At 40.8% G+C, this 12047-nt stretch overlaps 1 protein-coding gene and 1 long non-coding RNA gene across 32 annotated transcripts in view; both read right to left on the bottom strand.

Moving 5' to 3' along the window:
- Positions 1 to 12047, bottom strand: part of RBFOX1 (RNA binding fox-1 homolog 1) — a 2485711-nt gene that overhangs the window by 1200886 nt on the left and 1272778 nt on the right. The window lies entirely within an intron of this gene.
- Positions 2033 to 6020, bottom strand: LOC144337913 (uncharacterized). The gene is made up of 3 exons (XR_013411554.1): positions 5470 to 6020; positions 4010 to 4053; positions 2033 to 3744 (listed from the first exon to the last, which is right to left on the bottom strand). It is a non-coding gene; the product is annotated as an uncharacterized LOC144337913 (long non-coding RNA).

Genomic DNA, 12047 nt, shown 5'->3' with positions numbered 1-12047 from the left:
GTGTTGTCATCTGTGCCTGCTGTCCCTCACCTGGTCTCCTCTGTGACCAAAAGCACATCCTTCTTAGTGAGGGAGCTTAGCCAGGTCAGGGACTCAGCGTGTCATCAAGAACAAGAGCAGAACGGCACCGGCAAACTGGGAGTTGGCTTCTGTGGCATCACATGTGACCTTCCACGAACAAAGGCAGTTCAAATCTCAAAAACACTTCAACTTGAGGTGACTGAAAAGCCAGCTTTCAGAGACGCTTGCAGAATCCAATAATGGTTCTGGTGCGGTTGTTCAATGCCAGCCACATGAGACAAAGGGGCTAATAAAAATAAATCTTTATAATGAGGAACAGAGCATACATATGTTTCCACTCTTCTCTTTCTCTACGGACTCCCATCAAAGAGCTCAGGATAGAGGAAGTTAAGAGTCAGCAGCTTTCGGTCACTATAAGCATCCCTAGGAAGGCTGCAGCCTGATGTGAAGCTGCTTCAGTCACAGGAACAGACACCACCCCTGCCCTGAATCACATGTGGCCAATTGTCTAAGGTTGGCCAACTTCACATCTGCCTTTGAGTAAACATCCCATCGCTCATGGAGCGTCTCTTTCATTATCGGAGATATAGTTTATTTTACATCCCCTCAGATCTAACTTCTCCTACAGGTTTTTTTCTATTTTGAAAATTTTATATTTGTAATGTTTGGGGGAACATGGTAAGTGTATATATTTATGGGTTACATGAGATATTTTGGTACAGACCTGAAATGCTTAATAATCACATCAGGGTAAGTGGGTCTCCATCTCCTTAAGCATTTATCTTTTGTGCTGCAAACAATCCAATTATACTCTTTCACTTATTTTAAAATGTACACTTAAATTATTTTTTACTATAGTCACCCTGTTTTGCTAGCAAACACTAGGTCTTATTCATTCTTTTTAACTATGTTTTGTTCCCACAAACCATCCCCATTTCTTCCTTCCGCACTATCCTTCCCTGCCTTTGGTAACCATCCTTCTACTTTCTGTCTCCATGAGTTCAATTATTTTAAGTTTTAGCTCCCACAAATAAGCAAGAACATGCAAAGTTCCTCTTTCTGTACCTGGCTGATTTCACTTAGCATCATGACCTCCAGTTCTATCTATGTTGTTGCAAATGACAGGCTCTCATTCTTTTTATAGCTGAATAGTACTCGATCGTGTGTATGTACCACATTTTCTTTATCCATTTATCTGACAAGGGATTAATAACCAGAATATATAAGGAGCTCAAATAACTTGATAAAAAAAATTATTCCATTTTAAATCTGTTGGCCAGCTCCCCCCAAAAAAGCCTTTACCAGGTAATAGGATTTTACTGGAAGATCCTCTCTGCATTAAAGGTTGAGGGTTACTTAAGACAAAACCAAGCACAACAAAATCTGGTTACTCCTTTGAAATAAAATCAGTATTTTCTCAAGATCAGTGATATATTTTAAAATCTCATCCAAAAGGATGGTGCCATGCTGAAGGATGATCTTAACTGCCAATAAAATAAAATCCTACAAAATAAAAACTTTACATTCATGTAGTACTGAGAAACCAGGTCTCAACCTGAGGCACAGATAATGAATACCATTAATGATAACAACAGTAGTAAGAATATTTATTTATTTATTTATTTTGCTATTATTATTAGGTAGGTGCACATATAAGTGAAGTTTTACCGTGATTACTTTTGCATCAACCTGATATCAATGGCAAATTTCTTCTCTAAATTTAATACAGAGCCTTAAATATGGCAAGTATCTCATCCTGTGAATCTAGGGGTAGAGAATTTTAGGATGAAGTAACTGCAGATGCAAAGGATGGAACGACCTTGCCATGTTTTATGATGAGCAGGAGAGAGAGAAGTTCAAGAAAAACATAAGAAGAAAGAGCAATAGGAAATGTCTTTGAGGTAAGCAGAGATGAGCTGTTACAGGACCTTATGGACTACAGTCATTTTTTCTCTTTTTCTAAGCACAGTGGGGCACCTTTGGAGGGTTTTAAGGGATTCGCTGAATTATGTTTTCTTTTTTGTTTTTTGGAAATTTTTTTTACTGTGGTTAAAAAATCCACATAATCTTAACAAAAATTCTTAAGTGTACAGTTCAGTAGTGTTAAGTATATTTACATTACATTTGCTTTTTAAAGTTTTATGTTCAGGGGACAAGCGCAGGTTTGTTACACAGGTAACTTGTGTCATAGGGTTTTGTTGTACAGATTATTCCATCACCCAGGTAATAAGCCTAGTACCCATTAGTTATTTTTTCCTGATCCTCTCCCTTCTTCTACCTTCCACCCTCCAAAAGGCCCCGAGTGTGTTGTTCCCCTCTATGTGTCCATGAATTCTCATCATTTAGCTCTCAGTTATAAGTGAGAACATGCGGTATTTGGTTTTCTGTTCCTGCATTAGTTTGCTAAGGATAAAGGCCTCCAGCTCCATCCATGTCCCTGCAAAGGATATGATCTTGTTCTTCTTTATGGCTGCACAGTATTTCATCGTGTATATGTACCACATGTCCTTTATCCAGTCTATCACTGATGGGCATTTAGGTTGATTCCAGGTCTTTTCTATTGTGAATAGTGATGCAGTGAACATAAGTGTGTTTTGTACAACACATCTGCAGAACTCTTTATCTTGCAAATCTGAAATCTCTACCCATTAAAACAAAACTCCCCATTCCCCCCTCCTCCTAGCCCTGGCCAACCACCACTCTACTTTCTGTCTTTATGAATTTGACTATTTTAGATACTTTATATAAGTGAAATCATACTGTATTTGTCTTTTTGTGACTATCTTATCTCTCTTAGCATAATGCCATTAAGGTTCATCCACATTGGACATGTAACAGGATTTCTGTTCAGGCTGGAGTGCAGCGGTACAACCACAGCTAACTGCAGCCCCCACCTCCTGGATTCAGGCGATGCTCCCACTTCAGCCTCTAGGTAGCTGGAACTACAAGTGTGTGCCACTACGCCAGGCTATTTTTTTGTTGTTGTTATGTTGCCCAGGTTGATTTCCAACTCCTAAGTTCAGGTAATCCTGCTGCCTTAGCCTCACAAAGTGCTGGGATTACAGGCATTAGCCACCATGCCCAGCCCTTTCTTTCCCTTTTAAGGTTGAATAATATTCCATTGTATGGACAGACCACATTTTGTAAACCCATTTGAGTTGCTTCTACCTCTTTTTTTATTGTAAATATGCTGCTATGGAGATTGGTGTGCAGTTGATTTCTTTTAAGTAATTTTGGCTATCATGTGTAAAATGGATTGGAGGAAGGTAAAACTAGGTCTTGGGGTGTCTGGTTAGGAAGCCATCTCTGCAGAAGAGGTGAGGAACGATGCTGGCTTGGAAGGGCGCGGCAGTGGAAACATCAGAAGCATACACTTAGGACGTACCTTGAAGGTAGGATTTGAAGGTCATGTTCACAGATGGACAGCATGGGGTTGAAAAGGAAGCTGTCATGAGCCCTCTAACACAATGAGCTCAGTGTCTGACATAAAAAAAATCCCACACTAAAGATCAGCTACTGTTAAGGCCGGGCACAGTGGCTCGTGCCTGTAATCCCAGCCCTTTGGGAGGCCAAGGCAGGTGGATCACTTGAGGTCAGGAGTTTGAGACCAGCCTGGCCAACATGGCCAAACCCTGTCTCTACTAAAAATTACAAAAATTAGCCTGATATGGTGGCGTGCGCCTGTAATCCCAGCTCCTTGGGAGGCTGAGGCATGAGAGTCACCTGAACCCTGGAGGCAGAGGTTACAGTAAGCTGAGATGGAGCCACTGCACTCCAGCCTGGGAGACAAAGCGAGACTCTGTTTCAAAAAAAAAAAAAAAAAAAATTAGCTACTGTGATTGTTATTACCATTTAGACTGACAAATGCAACATCAAAGTTGAATCTAGACAACACTGTGGGTCCACGGATGTCCCAAGTTTATAAATGGTCTCCACTTAACCCTGACACATACAGAGTCTTGGTTCATTCCCTCGCCTTCTTTCTTACTGCCTTGTGTTTCTCCAACTAAGCCTTTTCCATCCTGGTTCTGCCTTCACCCAAGCTGTCTTCCCTACTGCAATGCCTTCCCCATAGACCTGAGTGTCTGGCTCTTCCCTCCAGCTCTCCGTCCTCCCCACTGGCTGCTATCACAACATTTCCCCGCTCTATTCTCTCCCCTATCCCACACAGTCCTCCCTTAGTCCAGAAGCGTTGGTTTCTGCCTCCCACTTGGGGCACCTACATGACCTGCCCACTCCTGTTGTCTGGAAGATTCTTTGCTTCTAATTAACTGTTTCTCATTTCTCCCACTCTCAGCTCAGTGCCACTTTCTCAGTAGGGCATGTCTGGATATATGCAACTGTGGGCCTTTGCTAACTGCTTTCATAGAATCAGGAATCTTTCCTTTAGGTCACCTATCCCAGACAGCTCAGATAGTAATTAGAGGTTTGCTATTGTGATGATGTGATTTCCTCTCCCATCCACGTCACTAACCTCCTCTCCTAACCCTACTCAACTGTATGCTCCTAGGGAACAGGTTCTCTGTCACTTTTGTCCATTAACAGTGGCACCAGCCCCTTACGCCAATAATGAGTAGGACCTGGATACATTTGAAATGAATGAATGAGTTATCAGAACCATCGCCTCCAAGGAATTCTCTTCTGTATCACTCTTACGTATATGATTTCTCCTTCACTAAACTCTTGGCTTTTTAGTCTGTACCAAAGAGAACTACACATTTTCCTCTGAATGTCTCATGCACATCTGTTTTCTCTGTCCCTTTAAATGAGTAGAGTTCTTGAGGATTGAATCAATACCTTATTTATTTCACTTCATCTCTCCTACACCCAAACATAAGCCAGGACCCCATCATCTCTGTCTAGCTGTACGAGACACTGAGAATACACAGAGTAAACGTATGTCTAAAAACCGCATTCGAGAATACCTAATATTTTTTGATTCTGATTTTACTTGGGATTTCCAAAATTCACATTCCTCATGAAGGCAATGTGAGCATTTTGTTTCCAAATACTCTTTTCCTGTTAAAAAGTTCTTCCCAAATGCCATTTTTACTAATCATAAATGTGTGCATTTTTACATTCCTTTATAAACAAAGCTCAATTGAGTGACGAATATCCGGGTGAAAAATGAGTGTCTACAAGCTTTACATTTCTGCTATTGACTGTGACATATGGAAAGTGATAACTATATAAAAGAGACTGACAATCAAGAGCTTTAAGGAACACTTCAAATTCATCCACTGAGCAAGAAACTGCATAACTAGGGCAGAAACCCACAAGTCTGGTGAAGGAAAAAAAAATAACTTGAGTAGACTTTGTTTTTTTAAAAAATTATTTATTTATTTATTCTTTGAGGTGGAGTCTCATTCTGTTGCCCAAGCTTGAGTACAGTGGCGCAATCTTGGCTCACTCCAACCGCTGCCTCCCAGGTTCAAGCAATTCTCTTGCCTCAGTCTCCCAAGTTAACTGGGCACCTGCCACTTGCCCAGTTAAAAAATTACAATTTTTTTTTTTTTGTAATTTTACTAGACACAGGTTTTCACCATGTTGGGCAGCCTAGTCTTGAACTCCTGACCTTGTGATTCATCCACCTCAGCCTCCCAAAGTGCTGGGATTACAGGTGCGAGCCACCGTGCCTGGCCGGATTTTGTTTTCTAAATAGAAGTGCCAATTTGACACACATTATTCTGCTTTTGTAAGATAAAGCTTGCAAGTATGCAATTCAGTTCAGGTACACGGAGCTTTCAGAAAACATGGCAGTGGGAGAGGTCATACCTAAGATCCCTCACACTTGCCCATCTATCTACCTATATGAGGTGTCAAATAAGACTCAGTATGTTTGGAATGTAGCTAGGCAAAGCTCATCCCTTGTTCTAGCTGCCTGTTACTTTGAGTCCTCTGCACTTTAAATTAAGTTTCCCATTAGAAAGGTCCCATGCAAATTTCCTCACTCTATACTACCCTGGCACACTGTGCATCCATAAACCAATGGAAGCATACACAAGTGCCAGCAGAATCAGAAAAGCAAACGCATTAGATCCCAAATGATCTCTGAAATAAACTGGCTGATGATGAAGGGCAGAGGAATGTGAAGTTGAAGCTGGATGCACTGGTGCCTTTAATCCAAAGCAAATAGATTCCCAACAGGTGGACTGCGGAGAGGCTCAGAATCAGACATACTTGTCAGAACACCGTTGGTGCTAGCTCTATCATGCAGGCTTGCACAGCTCCCTGAAGATACGTGGTGCCTTATCCAGGGATTGTTCTTTGTCACTAGAGGTATAAGACTACTGACTACCTTACCTCTGGGCTACCATTTCATTGAAGGAATAAAAAAAATTCCCAAAAAGCAAAATTATTAGTGGTGCTAAAACAATAAAAGATAAGGAAGATGCATAGGTATAAACAAATAGAAGGCTGCTCTTAAAAATGGAGAGACTACATATATCTTGAATTCAAGGGCCAAAGATAATTTAAGGAAGAAGGTCCAGCTTAAGGAACATTCTCCTCACGGAGGATTATTCCCTTCAGTGCATGGTTTGCCTTAGAGAGGGCTGGGTAGATGCAAACAATGGGCACAAACTCATCCCATCCCTATTTGTATGTACCTTTTCCGGGTGACTGTGAAGCTTCCTCCATTGTGAGATATCACTTACTCTGGGATTGGCTGTGTGTCTTGCCTTGGTCAAGTAGACATCAGAAAATACAACATATGCAAGGGCTGAAAGATGCTCCTCAGTTAGAGATTGCTAGATTGCTGCACTGGGCTCTCTGAGACTCAAGTTATCTTGCTGACCAAGCCTAAACAAGCCTGCTGAAAAGGCCACAAAGAAGAAAACGGAGGCAACCTAGCAAATCACCAACTATGTGTGTCAAGACATTCTAGGCAATCCAACTTCAATGGTGTGAGTAAACCCACAGAAGAAACCACCAGAAGAAACGTCCCACCGAGTCCAGCCCACATGGTCCATCCAGGGCAATGTGAACAAATATAAGATATTTTTTAAGCCATGAAATATTGGAATTGTTTGTTACACAGCAAAAGCTAACTGTTACAAGAACAAGAGTGTTATGACTCCCCAGACTTCTACAATCTCCTTTATTCCATTTAGTCTAAAGAAGTGGAAACAGATAAACAAAGACTGCTCATAGATAAGTATAGATATTTGGGGGCTGTGCTTAAGATTTAATGTTATTTTTATTTTAAAAAGTTATGAATACACATCATTAAAAAATCAGTGAATGCAAAATCACATGTAATAAATTGGTAGTATCCTCCTACCATGAAGTCTCAGCACCCTTTCTTTGAATAATCACTATTTACAGTTTCTCAGGTCTTTTCACAGCATCCATATGTCTAAATCTTTATAAATACATATTATTATACAACTTTGTACCATCCTTTTCCCCCTTTATCTACCTCTACATTCCTATCTCAGTTGAGTCAATATTATCGTCTTTCCATAATATCACATTAAGGCCTACTTCATCCTTCAAGTGGCTGCATAATATGACGGTTTACAAGTTGTAACATGGGATTGCTATAAAACGGACATAACCCCAGTTAGTATTTGGATTTAATCCAGAACCAGCGAGAATAGAATAGAATGCCAAGAAAGAAATGTTCTACATCCGTGTCAAAAAAGGATACTGATAATCATGATCCATCGGGGCACCTTACGCTAGAGAAGATGAGTCCTACATAGGGGTCTGGTACTAATGGCAAAAATAGAGTAGAGGTGAAAGAGTTAACAATGGAAAAGTTCCACATACAAAGACTTGCTAGCACAATTTATCCACCATCGATGCTTCCTCTCCCTCCCCTCCTTGACCTCTCTCATGGTAATTAATAATTACTAAAATGTCCTATGTGTTAGGTACTACGTTAAGGTGTTAGATGCAGAATGTCATACAATCCTTAAAATAGTAGATGGGTTAGATTGCCATCCTATTTTATAGAGGACCAAACTGAGACTTAAGGAGATTAAATAACTTGCCCAAGGGCTTTAGTGATGGAGTCAAGACCTAAGCTCTTACCTATACCACTGGTTTGGGAAACGTCTTCTTGGGATTTTCCTAGGGAACATCACAGAGCTCAAGTTATAGGTCTTAAAGGTGGCATGCCAGGTAGGTCAGGGGTTCTGATGTCAACTTTCTATGGGACCACAACTATTGTACCTGATCTAGATCCCTACAGATGGATCTGCATAGTTCCCCATGAGAAAGATATAATAGAAGCACAAAATTTCTCTACATCCTCCTACTAGCGAAATCCAATGCCTGAAGGGACACTGAGGGAATTTTAAAGTTCCAGTTGGGTAATATTCTGTTATACAATGAATGATCCAACCCATTCCCTGGAAACTAGGAAACCAGGGTTATACCCTCATGATGCCCCAAGCCGGCATTGAGGACACACCATCCGTACAAGAATGTAAACTTTACAAGAGCAGAAATCTTATCTATTTTGTTCACCACTATCTCCTTAGCACTTGCAAGGATCTCTGTCGAGGATTTTGTGAATCTATGAACAAGTAAAGCCAGAGTGGAAGACAAGTCCTAAGAGGGGTGTGAAAACTAAGAATTTCCCCACAGTGTCAGCAAAGAGCCTGGAGGAATAATCACCCATTTTAGCAATTTGGGAAAGAATATGAAAAAGCAGCGCCTGGCACCCAGCACAGTGCCTGGAACATGTCAGTGGACTGGGTGAATATCTTAGAATAAGATCAGACATGTCAGTCGAAGGATCTCTTGTCTATAAGCATGTTTAACTGGCATGACAAGGAGGCTCAGCAGAAAGACCTGTGAATTCATCAAGCAGGACTAGGGTCCACGGTCAGACTCCCATGGACAGTGAGAACATCCTACCCTGCTGAAGCAGCTCGGGGAGGAAGGGGCTCTGCCAGGAAGGGTAGGAAGAAAAGACAGGAAAATGATTGGACCAGAACACCAACCCAAAACTTAACAAGGGACAGACAGAGGATGACTCTGGATGAAAAGAACTATTCCCCAAGGGCTGAGATAAAAAAAGAATGGACAAGGTCAACTTTAAAACATGATGGTTCTTCTCCTGCACATATATCACAGTTGGTTTATAATCTTTGGGAGGAGAAGAATAATATCTTGACATGCAGTCAAGATGTTGTTAAGTGTTGACGTCAGCGTCCAAGTTTTCTAAAACCCTGGGTTCAATCCCTCTTCTTGCCATTCTTAAGCCTCTGTAGTTACAGTCCATGCACTTCAATTGCCTGTTCACCTTGACTCTTTTCCATGGCTGGATATTAATTTTCTTGAGGGAAGGTACTCTATTGTGTTCAGAATATTATGGAACATTCCTGAGATGACTTAATCATATTTCTGCAAAAGTTGATCTGTGTAGACCTTTTGACCTTTGGCCAAGTAGTGGCTGTTGGAGCTGCAATTTGGAGTCACTGTGCTTTGTGTGACTTGACAACATCATATAAATGGTCATCAACTATCCTCTAGTGAGAAGCTCTGTGTGTGTGTGTGTGTGTGTGTATGTGCACATGTGCATCCATGTCTTTGGGCAGTAAAACAGAATGTGTATACATTGAAGCATGGTGTGTTGAACACAGATGATGGCCTTCTCACTAAAGGTCTCATTAAGTTCCTAGGCATTTTGCCAACTAGGAAAAGAATAGAAGATACCATTCTTTTAATTGTAGCACGATGACCAGGTATTTAGAAAGAGTTGGCATGACTCAACAGGTTTACGTGTCAGCACGCAGACTTTCAAGAACGGCTCCTTCAACTTGTTTTTTAACCAAAGGAAATGACATCATTCACAACCGGTTCACAAAAGAAGAAATAAAATATTGTGGTAATTCAGTGATAAGGGTTTTCTAGAAAGGAGGCCCCGAGAAATGCTGAAAGCCCTCCAAGACGCGGCAGGTAAACATCAGAGAAAGCCCTTCTCAAAACAGAACATGTCCAATGTACTCACCCTTACCACATCCTTTTACCTGACTCCTTTGTAATCTAAGCAGGTGACAACTTCATTCAGCTGTTAGCAACAAGAGGAGGTATCGATTACCCGCGAATGCCCTAATGACTGGAGACTGGGACACAAACCATAAATGGAGACTTTCTGATTCCAAGTGAAATTATAGTTTGCCCTACGAGATTGCACAATAAATCAGGGGGAAAACCAGCCAACATAGGACTCTGGGGTCACTGAAGTGATGTTGACACATTACAATAATGAGAACTTGAAATACCTCATGCCTTATTGATTTTTAAGCTGAATCATTCCCACTGCAGAAGATTACAAGACTCTGTCTTGGAATCATGGCTCACACGGGAGATGCTGATGAAAAATACACCCAATCCAATCAAAATGAAAAGCTTTACTTGTACTTATTACAAATCTAATACCATTGTCCCTAGGCTGTGTGATAGGCACTTAACCTACAATGGGGTAAAAACACATACTACAGTTTTTATTTTAATTAAGATTTTTCATACCTTTTTCTTTTACACATGGCTCTTTGTGGTGTCTATACAGAAAAAAATACCCCAAAGAAAACAGGCATAATGGCTCGATTAGTGCATAAAAGGCAATTTCTTTATGCTTTTCTAATTCCAGGGTAGCTTTCAAATTCCTTGCATCACCATATCATTTTGAAGAATGGAAAATCATGTCCTAACAACCAACTTATTTCCTAGTCAATAGGAGGAGATGCAGTCCACCAGCATCCAGCTTCCACAGTAAACAAAGGCTGCCTGGCTGATAATTTCTTTTTCCCTGAAAAGTGCTCCATGGAGCTGAATAAACACAGTTGTGGGAAGCCAACTGGTGACATAAGTTAATTACTAACCTGTCACACAATCATAGAATGGTAATAATTTATTTTCACTGTTGCATTAACCATAAGTCGCTTTTTGCCAGTGGAGTGTATTGGAGGAGAAGGTTCCAAGGCATACTGCTACTTGCCGTATAAGCCTATAGAAGGTGGTGTCAGTATTTTAGTTGAGGGATCAGATACAAACTGTACCATAGCTTTTACCATGCATATCTTGGCTTCAGGAGAGGAAGAACTAGCAGGTGGGAGTAACACTCTCTCTCCTCAATAGGACTCTGAAACATTCTCCAATTATTATAGATATAATTATTATTTAGATTGACCAGTACTTAATACATTGTAAATACAATACTCTGGGACAATCCAATGTGATCACACATTCTTTAGAAACACTTATTGAAGTCCTTAATGTGGGCAGACATTGTGCTAGGAACTAATTATATATTGCTCACCTGTTCTCTGTCTTCATGAAGTTTATAGCCTATCATCACAATCTAATCGTTGGAGAGGAACACCCGCAGGCAGAATCTATGGGTCTAAAAGGGCCCGACTGCTGAAGCAAGCCCCACGTACTTCTGAGGAGGCTGACTGAAATAAATGAATGGCATTTAGAAGCTAACTGGTCTGTCTTCTCTTTCAGATAGCCTGATTGTTGTTCCTCTATTAATGAGATACAATGATGTTTTGCTCTTTCTGTCAATATATATTTCTGCTTATAAGCCTCTCTAAATTCTACTATCTCATTAATTTTATCAACCTCAGAATAGCTAGCTGGAATTGTCATAATTTTTTTTTTTTTTTGAGACAGAGTCCCTGTCTGTCACCCAGGCTTGAGCGCAGTGGCACAATCTTGGCTTACAGCAACCTCCACCTCCCAGGTACTAGTGATTCTCCTGCCTCGGCCTCCCGACTAGCTGGGACTACAGTCACGTGCCACCATGCCCAGCTATTTTTTATAATATTTTTAGTAGAGACAGGGTTTCATAATGCTGGCCAGGCTAGTCTCAAATTCCTGACCTCAGGTGATCCACCCGCCTTGACCTCCCAAAGTGTTGCGATTACAGGCGTGAGCCACGGTGCTCAGCCTGGAATTGTCATCTTTTGACATGGGTAATGGCCATTCTTGCATAGGTCATTAATTTATTTATTAATATAATTGAAAACCAGTGAATAATTTTAGGCACTTTCTCATACTTGTAAATA

Source organism: Macaca mulatta, chromosome 20 (assembly GCF_049350105.2).
Source record: "Macaca mulatta isolate MMU2019108-1 chromosome 20, T2T-MMU8v2.0, whole genome shotgun sequence".
Lineage (NCBI taxonomy): Eukaryota > Metazoa > Chordata > Mammalia > Primates > Cercopithecidae > Macaca > Macaca mulatta.
Note: the sequence above shows the minus strand (reverse complement) of the source record. Positions and strands in the feature narration are given on the sequence as shown.